The sequence below is a fragment of the Mustelus asterias genome, chromosome 20 (genome assembly GCF_964213995.1).
Source record: "Mustelus asterias chromosome 20, sMusAst1.hap1.1, whole genome shotgun sequence".
Lineage (NCBI taxonomy): Eukaryota > Metazoa > Chordata > Chondrichthyes > Carcharhiniformes > Triakidae > Mustelus > Mustelus asterias.
Genome location: NC_135820.1, coordinates 51,774,652 through 51,789,455, shown reverse-complemented (window position 1 = coordinate 51,789,455; position 14,804 = coordinate 51,774,652).

Below are 14,804 nucleotides of genomic sequence, written 5' to 3'. Positions count from 1 at the left end.
TCACTTTTTTAACATTTGAAAAACATATTCTAGTCAATGAAAGCAAAGTCAGTGAAACCCTTTTTGTCTTAATTGAACAGCAAGCCTTGTCTTGCTTGTAAGGTTTCTGCTGAATCCACATGAAAGGGACAGTATTCTTAACTTAGACATCTTATAGACAATTTCAATCTATCCTATATCTTCAGAATATAACATTTTTTACATGCTTCCCAATTTATTTTCATAGAATCCCCACAATGCAGAAGAGGCCATTCGGCCTATCGAGTCTGCACCAACTCTCTTAATGTTATCTTCAGAATGTAACATTTTTTACATGTTTGCCAATTTATTTTCTTAATGTTACCTTTATTTATTCTCCCCTTTTTTTCTCACCTGCCTAAACCATAAACTATTTCTTAATAAGGTGGACTGTGGAGGGTAAACCTGTTCCCAGGTTTTTGCCAGTGCTGAATTATGTATGGTTACTTGAGACAGTCATTAACCCTCACATCTTCCCACTATTAGCATGGCTGAGATGTGGGGAACTTGAAATGAATATAAACATGGTTTTGAATCCACATTGTACCGGAAACAGTGTAGTGTTCAGAATGGGACACCGTGCAGTTTTGGGCATCAGGTCTTGTGAACAGTTTCCTGTTTCTTGTTTCTTTAACACTTCTCTCGTGCATTTTTCTAGTTTTGGTAGTAAATACCACAACTAACTTCAATAAAGCTGTTTAACATAACAACAACAGCAATTTGCACTTGGTAATCATAATAAGAATTTATTTTTCTCTGCACTTATCCCCTTCAATGTTCCTGAGGTCACATAGAGTGGAGTCTGACTTAAAAGTGGGAGATAACCACAGACGATGCTGACTTTTGCCTGTGATGATCTGTGGATAGTTAACAGAAGGTGCTGAAGTGGAAGTTGAAGTGAAACCGACACAAATTTTCCTTTTAGTGTCATAGAGGTTTACAGCATGGAAAGCCCTATGGCCCAACTTGTCCATGCCGTTCTTTTTTTTTAACCACTAAGCTAGTCCCAATTGCCCGCATTTCGCCCATATCCCTCTATACCCATCTTACCCATGTAACTGTCTAAATGCTTTTTTAAAAGACAGAATTGTACCCACCTCTTCTACTATCTCTGACAGCTCGTTCCAGACATTCACCACCTTCTGTATGAAAAAAATGCCCCTCAGGACCCTTTTGTAACTCTCCCCTCTCACCTTAGACCTTTGCCGTCTAGTTTTAGACTCCCCTAACTTTGGGAAAAGATATTGATTATCGACCTTATCTATGCCCTTCATTATTTTATGGACCTCTATATGATCACCCCTAAACCTCCTATGCTCCATGAAAAAAAGCCCCAGTCTATCCAGTCTCTCCTTATAACTCAAACCATCAAGTCCCGGTAGCATCCTAGTAAATCGTTTCTGCACTCTTTCTAGTTTAATAATATCCTTTCTATAATAGGGTGACCAGAACTGTACACAGTATTCCAAGTATTCTGGCTAAACAGGGTGCCTTTTCTCAGTAATGTACCTGAATCCAGCTCGGTTGGAGTTTTTTTCCTTTATTCATTCAAAGGATGTGAGTGTCACTAGCAAGTCCAGCATTTGTTGCCCATTCTTAATTGCTCTTGAAACTGAGTGGCTTGCTTGCTAGGCTGTTTCAAGGCAGTTAAAAATCAACCACATTTGCTGTGGTTTTGAAGTCACATGTAGGCTAGAATAGGCAAGGATGGCAGATTTCCTTCCCTTAAGGACATTTGTGAATAATTTGTTTTTTTAAAAAAAACATATGATGATGATTGTCATGGTCACTATTACTGAGACCAGCTTTTAAATCCCACTGCCATGGTGGGATTTAAACACATATCCCAACAGCATTAGCCTGGGCCTCTGAACCACTAGTCCAGTGACATTATCACATCACGTCCGAAATTATTTGAATATTCATAGTAGTTGTGCTGTGTTTCTAATCTGGGTCACTTATTTCATGTTACAATGTATTTAAACATTGGAACACTGCACTGGCCAAGCTTTTAGTTTTCATTTTTTAACTCAAACAATGTTATTACACTCAACTTCAGTGGCATAGGTAAGTGGAGATAATGTTTTCACCCCTCATTGTTAGTCTGAAATAAATATATTTGAAAAACTAGTGACATACTTCACTGAAACTTGATACACAGAGTATGGCCTAAGGAAAAACTGATGAGTTTTTGGTAAAGATGTGGGTCCTAATTGGATGCTAGGATTTTTGTTTAAAGGATCCATTAACATTCACAAATGTATTTTTTTTTAGCTTGTCTCAGGAGCTGTGATGCAATTTGTCACAGCTGTCAAAATATGAGCAGAATTCTCTGAGCAGGTTGTTGGATGTGGATTGGCCTGAAGCCTCTTGAGTGAGATGGAAACTTTTAATACAAAGATTATTTTTCTCTGCTTTATAGTTACAGATGATCAACTTGGCAGAGGAAATTGTCAAAAAAGAGCTGTGCAATTAATTGTAATAATGTTAAGTTAACACAGCACGGCAGAGGTTTGTACTCCACTGAGTGCCCTCTTCACATATTTATCTTGCTGCAGTTATCCTCAACTGCTGACAGAGAAGGTCAGGAAGACAAACTTGTCATTACATGCAAGCCATAAATGGAAAAGTATTTACAACTCAAGATTATGAGTTTGAAATTATCTTCTCAAGATATCCAAATACGAACTTAATATTTACTAACTTAATTATTTGGCATCACTGAGCATAGAAATATGGCCATACATTTTAGTGTATTTGAAAAAAACACTTCACCAGTGCAAGAAGGATTAAGGGCTTTAATACAAGTGATCTTAAGCATTAGAGAAAGTTGAAATCAATAACTGGGTCCAACTCCGAAAAGGATACTTTGATTTGAATTATTATTGTTACATGTATTAGTAGACAGTGAAAAGTATTGTGTCTTGTGCATTATACAGATAAAGCATACCGTTCATAGAGAAGAAAAGGAGAGAGTGCAGAATGAAGTGTTACAGTCATAGCTAGGATGTAGAAAAAGATCAATTTAGTGTGAGGTAGGTCCATTCTAAAGTCTGATGGCCCCAGGGAAGAAGCTGTTCTTGAGTCGTGTGGTACATGACCTCAGGCTTTTGTATCTTTTTCCCGATGGAAGAAGGTGGAAGACAGTATGTCCGGGGTGCATGGGGTCCTTAATTATGCTGGTTGCTTTTCTGATGCAGTGGGAAGCGTAGACAGAGTCAATGGATAGGAGGCTGGTTTGCGTGATGGATTGGGCTACATTCACAACCTTTTGGAGTTTCTTGTGGTCTTGGGCAGAGCAGGATCCATACCAAGCTGTGATACAACCGGAAAGAATCCTTTCTATGGTGCATCTGTAAAAGTTGGAGAGAGTCACAGCAGACATGCCAAATTTCCTTAGTCTTTTGAGAAAGTAGAGGCATAATTTCCAAAAATGGATGGGTTGAGCTTGGGACAAAAGTTAGAACTCAAAAAATCTGAAACAGGAACTTATCTGGCCTCAAACCCACCCAGTTCTGGTGTTAAAGGAGGCAAGGTGAGGAGTGCTAGATCTGTCTGCTCGTGGGAGGTGAGCTTGGTCATTTATGTATTTTAATGTGGGTAGAAGTTTTCAATTTAGCAGTGATTCCCTTTTTAATCACAGATGGTTAGGTATCTGTTATGATGGCCACAAAAGACATGAAGGATTGTCGACAGATCTCCCCGTGGGCTTCATGGAGTATGAACTTCCTTATTGAGCAAGTGGAGGCTCATGCAATGGGAAGTGAGCAGTGGGAGGTTAAGACCTGTTGCTCTAACCTGGACCATTTTTGTAGGTCCCCAGGTACAGATTTGCTTACTGTAAGCTGCAGGTGCGGCACTTCCTTTGGTTTCCAATGAAGGCTCTCAGGTGTCGAGGGACTGGCCTTGGCTGAGTTGGCGATGAGGTGTAAAAAAAAAAGAAACTTTTTTTTCTCTCTCCGGACAACCTCTGTAAGTCAAGAACCTTCTCCAGTAAGGAAAAGCAATTATGCCTCTTTTTGGGAAACATGAACCCTATGATACCAGGACTGGGGAATTATGCTTAGAACCCAAGGGAATAGGTGAGATCCTAAATGAATACTTTGCATCGGTATTCACAAAGGAGAGGGACTTGTTGACTGGGAGTGTCTCAGAGGGAGGTGTTGACCCGTTAGAGAGAATCTCCATTACAAGGGAGGAAGTGTTAGGTTTTTTAGGTAACATTAAAACTGACAAATCCCCAGAGCCTGATGGCATCTATCCTACACTGCTCAGGGAGACAAGAGATGTAATTGCTGGGGCTCTGACGGAAATCTTTGTCTCTTCATTGGACACAGGTGAGGTCCCTGAGGATTGGAGGATAGCGAATGTGGCACCGTTATTTAAGAAGGGTAGCAGGGATAACCCGGATAATTATAGGCCAGTGAGCTTGACGTCTGTGGTAGGGAAGTTGTTGGAGAGGATTCTTAGGGACAGGATGTATGCGCATTTAGAACGGAACAATCTCATTAGTGACAGACAGCATGGTTTTGTAAGAGGGAGGTCGTGCCTTACAAATTTGGTGGAGTGTTTTGAGGAAGTGACAAAAACGGTTGACGAAGGAAGGGCCGTGGATGTCGTCTATATGGATTTCAGTAAGGCATTTGACAAAGTCCCTCATGGCAGGTTGGTTAAGAAGGTTAAGGCTCATGGGATACAAGGAGAGGTGGCTAGATGGGTAGAAAACTGGCTTGGCCACAGGAGACAGAGGGTCTTTTTCCGGCTGGAGGTCTGTGACCAGTGGTGTTCCGCAGGGCTCTGTACTGGGACCTCTGCTATTTGTGATATATATATAAATGATTTGGAAGAAGGTGTAACTGGTGTCATCAGCAAGTTTGCGGATGACACGAAGATGGCTGGAATTGCGGATAGCGATGAACATTTTCGGACAATACAGCAGGATATAGATAGGCTGGAAAATTGGGCGGAGAAATGGCAGATGGAATTTAATCCAGATAAATGCGAAGTAATGCATTTTGGAAGAACTAATGTAGGGGGTAGTTATACAATAAATGGCAGAGCCATCAAGAGTATAGAAACACAGAGGGACCTAGGTGTGCAAGTCCACAAATCCTTGAAGGTGGCAGCACAGGTGGAGAAGGTGGTGAAGAAGGCATATGGTATGCTTGCCTTTATAGGACGGGGTATAGAGTATAAAAGCTGGAATCTGATGTTGCAGCTGTATAGGACGCTGGTTAGGCCACATTTGGAGTACTGCGTCCAGTTCTGGTCGCCACACTACCAGAAGGACGTGGAGGCTTTAGAGAGAGTGCAGAGAAGGTTTATCAGGATGTTGCCTAGTATGGAGGGTCTTAGCTATGAGGAGAGATTGGGTAAACTGGGGTTGTTCTCCCTGGAAAGACGGAGAATGAGGGGAGACCTAGTAGAGGTGTACAAAATTATGAAGGGTATAGATAGGGTGAACAGTGGGAAGCTTTTTCCCAGGTCGGAGGTAACGATCACGAGGGGTCACGGGCTCAAGGTGAGAGGGGCGAGGTATAAGTCAGATATCAGAGGGATGTTTTTTACACAGAGTGGTGGGGGCCTGGAATGCGCTGCCAAGTAGGGTGGTGGAGGCAGACACGCTGGCATCGTTTAAGACTTACCTGGATAGGCACATGAGCAGTCTGGGAATGGAGGGATACAAAAGAATGGTCTAGTTGAACAAGAACAAAGAACAATACAGCACAGGAACAGGCCCTTCGGCCCTCCAAGCCCGCACCGCTCCCTGGTCCAAACTAGACCATTCTTTTGTATCCCTCCATTCCCATTCCGTTCATATGGCTGTCTAGATAAGTCTTAAACGTTCCCAGTGTGTCCGCCTCCACCACCTTGCCTGGCAGCGCATTCCAGGCCCCCACCACCCTCTGTGTAAAATATGTCCTTCTGATATCTGTGTTAAACCTCCCCCCCTTCACCTTGAACCTATCACCCCTCGTGAACGTCACCACCGACCTGGGGTAAAGCTTCCCACCGTTCACCCTATCTATGCCTTTCATAATTTTATACACCTCTATTAGGTCTCCCCTCATTCTCCGTCTTTCCAGGGAGAACAACCCCAGTTTACCCAATCTCTCCTCATAACTAAGCCCCTCCATACCAGGCAACATCCTGATAAACCTCCTCTGTACTCTCTCCAAAGCCTCCACGTCCTTCTGGTAGTGTGGTGACCAGAACTGGACGCAGTATTCCAAATGCGGCCGAACCAACGTTCTATACATCTGCAACATCAGACCCCAACTTTTATACCCGTCCTATAAAGGCAAGCATGCCATATGCCTTCTTCACCACCTTCTCCACCTGTGACGTCACCTTCAAGGATCTGTGGACTTGCACACCCAGGTCCCTCTGCGTATCTACACCCTTTATGGTTCTGCCATTTATCGTATAGCTCCTCCCTACATTATTTCTACCAAAATGCATCACTTCGCAGTTGGACCAATGAGCGGCACAGGCTTGGAGGGCTGAAGGGCCTGTTTCCTGTGCTGTACTGTTCTTTGTTCTTGACTCAAGATACAGAGTGCATGCATAAGCATAGAAGAAGTAACAACATTGAAGGAGATGAAAAACACAAAGTTATATTGTTGTCGATGTGCGGGGCTCTGACGTTCAGCATGATAAAAAGTCTGACCTCTCGCGATGCCTTTGACTTGAAAAATTTTAATGACGTTGTAGATCTGGTGAAAAACCACCCGAATCCCTTAGTTATACTCCAGAGGTATCGCTTCAACATGACTGGGACAATTCCTGGGGAATCTATCACTCAGCTCTTGGCTAGGTTATGAAAAGTAGCAGAATATTTGTGAATTTGGACCACTTCTAAATGAAATGTTGCAAGACAGATTGGTCTGCGGCATAAATAATCTAACTGCTCAAAAGAAGCTGTTGGCCGAACTCGATCTGGATTTTTTAAAAAGCCATTGGAATAGCTTTATCGCTGGAGAATGCAGATAAACCAGCTCAGAAGCTTCAGGAGTGTCAGGTGATAATATCTCCCAACTAGGGGCCCGGGCCTGATGTAATCAGCACTCAGTAGAGAGTGTTTGCGTAAACCTGGTGTTAAGGGGCCCCTTATGATTTTGGAGCATTAATAATACCACCAGGCAGTCAAAAAAAGGCAGTGATGATCCCAAGTCTTAAAGAACATACTCCAGAGCAGTGCGGATGACACACAATGGATATTGCAAGCACTGTCAAAGGGCGCAGCCAAGCCAAAATGTTAGAAATGAGAAGAACCCAAGGCCAGTTTCTGACTGCACCATGCAGGTATTCCCTCCTCTAGAGACAGGGACATGACAACTGAATTGCATCATCACAACAAAAGTTGCCCCTGTCATGATAGAATTACTGGTAAATGGCATTCCCTTGAAGATGGAGATTGACATTGGGGCTGCAGTCTGCATCATTGGAGAACATCATTGGAGAACAAAGGAACTACGTCACCTACATGCACACCAAGAACCACTTACCTGACGAAGGAGCAGCGCTCCAAAAGCTAGTGGGTTTTGTTACCAAATAAACCTGTTGGACTTTAACCTGGTGTTGTGAGACTTCTTACTGTCATCGGAGAACGGACATACAAGCACCTGCAAACTCGTATCCAGCTCCTGAGCCTGGAAGACTTGAAGGCCAGACTAGCCACCTACGTGGGGGAATCTTTAAAAATAAAAGGAAACACAATAGCCTCAGTGACTTGCAGGCAGCAATCAGCTCACCTCCCAATCCTTGTTTTCTGGGGGCAAGGACCGAACCTTATGGGAGAGATTGGCTCCAGCAGATCTACCTGAACTGGTTGGAGATCTTCAGGCTAAGCTTGAGGTGATTGTACAAAGTTATCAGTAGATACCCTGGAGTTTTCCAAGAAGGCCTGGGAAAATAAAAGGGGCCAAGGCGAAGATCTCCATCGACCCCAATGCTACATCTTAGTTTTTCAGAGCAAGACCAGTTCCATACTCCCTGCTTGAGAAGGTGGAAACTGAATGAAGGTGTCTTTAAAGTTTCGACATAATAAGGCCTGTACAATTTGCAGAATGGGCCGCGTTCATAGTCCCCATTCTTAAGCCTGACAGATCGGTTCGCCTTTGTGAGGACTATAAACTAATGGTCAATTGGGTTTCCAAATTTGATAGGTACCCAGTGCCCTGAATCAAATATTAAAATGTTAAGTTAACAGGTGGCCAGACATTCACCAAGTTGAAGATGAGCCTATGTTCAACCTGAATTGGACAAGTCCTCCTGGAAATATGTGACAATGAACACGCACAAGGGACTATATGGGTATACTCATTTGCCCTTTGGGGTCTCATCAGTGTATGCCATTGTGTATGCAGAACATTCTTCAAGGGCTACCCAAAGTAGCAGTGCACTTAGATGACCTCCTGATCGGAGGGGCTTTGGGACAGGAATACCTGGCAAACTTAGAAGATGTCTTGCAGGAATTTTCAAAAGGGGGAGTATGCTTTAAGAGGGAGAAATGCATCTTCCAAGTGGCTGAAGTAACTTACTTAGGCTACCGGCTAGATGGCAAAGGGCTACACCCAATAGAGGATAAGGTAAAAGCCATCAAGGAAACACCAGCTCCTAGGGACACCACGGAGTTAAAACTCTTGTGGGATTAATACATTATGGAAAATTTATCCCGAATTTGACTTCCATGCTGGCTTCCTTGCATGCCCTACTATGAAAATACCAGAGACGATGCTGGGAAGCTCCGCAGGCAGAGGCTTCCGTCAAAGTCAAACATCAGCTATTCTCACCTAACTTAGTGGCCCATTTTGATCCGAAGGAAGAACTCGTGTTGACATGTGACGCTTCCCCATATGGGGTTGGGGCAGTACCTCCACATCGCTGGAAAGGCGGGATGAAAAAGTTCAGCACATATGCATCCAGGACCTGTTCGGACTCAGAGCAAAGATGTTCTCAGATTGGGAAAGAAGGGTTGGCAGTCGTATTTAGTGTTAGAAATTTCCATCGATACGTCTATGGCAGACATTTCATAATAGTTACCAACCACAAACCCTTATTTTGACTTTTCAAAGAGGACAAGGCAATTCCCCCCTATTGCCTCCACCCAGATACAGCATTGGGCCTTGTTACTTGCAGCCTACGAATATCTTCTAGAGCATGCCCTAGAACTTGGATCACCAATGCCGATGCACTAAGTCGCCTCCTGTTGCCCACAAATCTGGCTCCTTTATCAGCATTAAAACCTATCTCTCACCTGATTCCATCTGGATGTCTGTGCATGCAGATCTACTGTGTTCGTATTTTACACTGAGTGGGTGTAATTTCAAGTTGATGACTGGGAAGTTTGCCTGCTGGCTGGAGAACTGCTGGAAGCCCTGTGTCACCGCCACTGGGGAATGCAGCAGAATTCAGTGTCCATCAGACACTTCAGTGCCTAGGATCAGGCATTCCCCTGGATATAGGAATCCGGGGGTAGAAATCCATCCCATCACTCTGTATTTCTACAATAATTTAATACTGCTACTCCATGCCTGCTGTTTGTTATAGGGATTACGAGCATTGCTGCAGAATATTCTCAAATATGTCTGTTTCTTTTTAGAAAATGACAACCATTTTAACCTGTGTAATAGAACTAACTGATGCTTGGAACCATCAATGTGAATGGGCAGGACAATTTCACATTTCATGCGAGCGAAGTTTGTTGTATCTTGTTGAAAAATAATTTGGGGGTAAGGAATGAAAGCAGACTCTTGCAGCAGTACAGTTGGACGTCCTGTCTGGGTAATACTGATTTCTGTGTACTTGTTTTTTTTCTCCAGACTTGGCAAGGATTCTGTTCTATTGCATCAGTGGGAGCTTGGTTCACTTCCAAATGAATGAAATGGCTTATTTCTGCGTGGAGAAGCCATTCAACAAACAAAGGTGGCTGTTAAAATACAGATGTAGAAAATTGCATTGAAGATATATTCCGTCCACAGTTACTTCCATGGTGATATGTGGCTTGGAATTTTGTACAGGCAATGGCATTGTTCTTTCTCTGATAAGAATGCTGATTTAAAATATGATTTTTGCACACACTCATGGAATAATAGACAATGAACATCAAAGCAGCAATGAGGATGCAATCACCAAGAGAACGTTTTATCAGAGTACAGTGAGGATGCACCTTAATGCAAACCCAAGAAACCGAACCAACCATTTTAACTAAGCCTCCTGAAAAATATTTTTGCTATGTGTGATAGGCCTCCATTAGTGTCCTGCACACCTGCTTTAGCTCAAAAGTACTTCAATTTATGGTGAGCAGATGTATCTGAGTGCTAATAATCTGTCTTTAATTTAATTCTTCAGTTTGATTCCATTATCTATGCTGTCTCAGAAACAGCTGAAAAATCTGAGCGTTAGACATGAAAGCACTTCAAAGTACAATAGCTCAGTGGAGTTGAGTCGAGCAGAAATTCATGACTCTCTCAGCTGGTTGTAAAGATCGCAGGTGAAATGGATCTGAGAATTCAGTATGAGTTCTTTATCTTACGAGTGCACTTGGTCCAAAATTTAGAACTAGTTGCCAAAAATTACAGATGAGCCCCAGCTCAATAACCTGGGCACTGTGTTAAAATTCAATATCTTTAGGGTCATTAATTTGCATTGCTGGCACCTTTACCTACAGAATGCTGCAGAAATAGCTGTGCACGTTCTTATTCACTTGTGGGTAGCTTGATCAATTATTTGCCCATCAGTTCGGCTATTTTTGTTACTAACATAAAGTTTAAAGTTAAAGTTTATTTATTAATCACAAGTCGGCTTACATTAACAGTGAACACTGCAATGGAGTTACTGTGAAAATCCCCTAGTCGCCACACTCCGGCACCTGTTCGGGTAAACTGAGGGAGAATTTAGCATGGCCAATCCATCTAACCAGCACGTCTTTCGGACTGTGGGAGGAAACCAGAGCACCCGGAGGAAACCCACGCAGACACACGGGGAGAACGTGCAAACTCCACACAGACAGTGACCCAAGCCGGAAATAGAACCTGGGTCCCTGGTGCTATGTGCTAACCATTGTGCCGCCTGTCACATGCCACCATTAAAAAAATTAATGAAACAACTGTAAAAATAATGTTTTTTTTCTCTCCTTACAGATGCTGCCAGACCTGCTGAGATTTTCCAGCATTTTCTCTTTTGGTTTCAGATTCCAGCATCCGCAGTAATTTGCTTTTATAAAAATAATGTTACATTGATCTTGCTAATGCATTTATGTGGATTCAACTTTTACACCAATACTCTGCCAATGTTAGCAGCCAGTTTTCATTTCTTGTAAGAGGTTGGAATCTTCGGATATTTTTTCAGTGAGTTGGTTTCAGCAAGACAACCTGGGTGAATCCCTCCAACTACACAGCTGAGTTTTCTCTGCAAATTCTCTGAACTCTGTGCATAGAGAATTTGGGGCGTTTGTTTTCCATCGTCATTTGGGATGGAGCGGGGCCTGATAGAACCGGCAAAGCCAGCTCCACAGAGATCTGGCCATTTTCTTTGAATTCTCAATCAGCAAACTTCCCCCGCCTCCATTTCCCCATTCCCTCACGAACATCGGGGGACCCACCACCCCTCCCAAGCATCGGGGCAATTCTCCCCTCCACACAAGGATGAGGACAGTGCCCCCCCCACCCCCCAAACCATACAGGCATCGACCCGCTCCCCCAACCCACAGTCATCGGGGTGCCGCCCCCTCTCACAGGCATCAGGGGACCTCCCCACAATCCCCAAAAAGGGAATCCCCCAGTAGGACTGCCCAGAGGGCCCGCCCCTGGTGTTTGTCACAAATGACTGTGCTGGAAGAATCAATCTAGACTGACCTTTTAGGTTCAAGCCGGTTTATTGTAAAACACTTCCTCAGTGCTACTAATCTACAAGAAGCTCTTACACCAAAGTGTTCCAGCTGTCTCTATTAATCAGACAATCAATGTCACATTTTCAACTAGTAATTCCTTTAACAAGGTAATTGCTACAGATTGTGATTAATCGTACAGTTACAACTGGCAGTGCCATCCTGTGCCCCCGGCAGGTTCCCCTCGACTGTTGTAAAAACCTATTGTAAACCTCACGTCTACAAGGTATGACTTTTCAGTGAAGGGGAATTATTGGAAAATTGGAAAACAAGATCTCACAGCGAGATTTTGGGCCCTTGTTGCCATTAATGCTGATGGTTATCGCAAGCTCAAAATCTCCCCCAGAGTGTGTAACGTCAAGGCTGAGATGGTGCCATTGCATCTCTATCCATTTAATGAAACCTCAAGTTGATTTCTAGAGCTTGGAGGCAATGGAGACCAAACCACAGGGCTGGATTTCTTGTGTTGCATGTGATTTATAGTGCTCTTGTCCCTATTGCACTGGATCGAGAGCCATAGCCCTAACTGATATTAGCATATATGGAAGATTCAGGAATATATGTGGATGAAAGAGAAACATGGGGACAGGGGAAAGCAGGGAATGCAAATCAGAAAAATAGAAAGGTGGATATGGAGGTGTGGGAGTGAGGGATAGCAGAGTGAAGTTCTGGCAATGTAGAGTGAGACGGGAGGCTTTGGCTTTTGTATTTAGAAGTGAGAAAGCCACAGAATCTGAGTCTAGATATATTTTTTCTGGAAATATTAGCGGCACAGGTGGTTAGCACTGCTGCCTCAGAATGCCAGAGACCCGGGTTCAATTCTAGCCTTGGGTGACTGTGTGGAGTTTGCACGTTCCCCTCGGGCCCGATTTTACCATCGCGTTGCACCCGTTTTCAGGCGTGGAAACTTAGTAACGTCGGGCGTGAGGCGAGTAGCGCGATCCGCGCCCATCTCTGCGCCGGTTCCCCCTTTACCAAAGCCCAGAAATGGCCACGATCGGGACCGTGCCCAAAATGGGCACGACGGCCATTTAAATGCATTTAAATTGATTTAATGGGCTGCACGCCCAACTTTACCAGCACTTCCCCCTTTACCACTGCATTCGCCCATCCAGAATCAGAGCGAAACAGACATGGTCCATAAAAGTCCGATTCAGGAACTCCAGTTAGTGAGGAGGTAGGTGTCAAGCATCTGACGGCTCTCTGCTTGAGATCGGTTGGGGGGGCGGTGAGGGGGAAGGGGGGTCTGCTGCCACTCTGCTTGGGAGAGATTGGTGGGTGGGGGGGGGGGGAAGGGGGGTCCGCTGTCACTCTTGCCTGAGATCAGTGAGGGGAAGGGGTGGGTCTGCTTGCCACTCTGCTTGTGATCAATAAGGGGAAGAGGGGGTCCACTGCCACTCTGCCTGTGATCAATGGGGGGAAAGGGGGGTTTGGGTCTGGGTGGTGGAGGGGGTGGGGGAATAAGGGTTCAGTGATGTTGGGGCGGGTGAGGCAATGTCTGTGGGGGCCAGGGGGAGGCATTATCCAGTCGGGAGAGATGTGGCAGGGAGCTACATTCTATCATTTTTTTTTGCGCATGCGCAGTTGGAGGCGCTGATCGGAGCTGCAGGATTTTGGGCACATTAAGCCCCGCCCACAGGCATCTGCAGCGTGATTCGGAATCGCTGACATTTTTTCAGGCAGATGGGGACGCCTGAGAATGGGTCTAAAACTCGGATCTAAAACACTCCCAGTTTCAAGTCGCCCAGCACTTAGAATCAAAATGGTAAAATAAGGCCCCGCATGTCTTCATGGGTTTACTCCAGGTGCTCTGGTTTCCTCCCACAATTCAAAGATGTGTGGGTTAGGTTGACTGGCCATGCTAAATTGCCCCTGAGTGTCAGGGAGATTAGCAGCGTATATATGCAGGGTACAGGGATAGGGCCTGGGTGGGATTGTAGTCGATGCAGACTCGATGGGCTGAATGGCCTCCTTCTGCACAGTAGGGATTCTATGATTCTATGAAAATTTTGAAAGATTCATGCTTTTTCCCTGTTTCCTCACTTAAAGATGGTTTGCGAACATTTTTGTTCTCAATTTTCTTTCAAGATCTTGAGATTGAGAGAAATTCTATAAAAATGCAAGAATTTCTTTTGTCGGCTTTGATGTCTGCAACTCCCTCATAAATCTTTCTGCTTCTTCACTTCTTTATCCTTTAAAGCCTTTCTCAAACCCATGTTTTCCTCCCAAAACATCAGTCATCCTTCCTAAACCCTCTTCCCTGGCCTAGCATTCCACTCCTTTTCTCATCAATAAAAGCAAATTACTGCGAACGCTGGAATCTGGAACCAAAAGAGAAAATGCTGGAAAATCTCAGTAGGTCTGGCAGCATCTGTAAGGAGAGAAAAGAGCTGACGTTTCGAGTCCAGATGGCCCTTTGTCAAAGCTCACCCTGATCAAACCTGTGCTTTGACAAAGGGTCATTAGGACTTGAAATGTCAGCTCTTTTCTCATCAAGCTGTGAGGTATTTAGCACATTTTAAAGGTGCACCACAATAGTAATTTGCTGTTGATGTATTTTAACTTAGGGAGTTAATCATATTCACCATATAATGCAGTTCATGTAACTGTTATTGATGTATAGAATACACTATAACCTCTATCATGAAGGCCATGGATGAGAGCAAGTGGGAGAATATGCACAAACCACTAACCTGGAGAGCTGTCAAAGGGTGTCAGATCCTTCAAGACAAGTAAAACTTGTGGAAATTATAATCTACCAGCCAAATTGTATTCAACTCTGTGGCACTACATCAGCCCAGACCTGCTGGAAATGGATGAGACTATGCTTCTGATCAGCCGTATGTCAGAATCCATGAGGAAAAACATTATCACCATGATCCACAAGTGAGGGAGA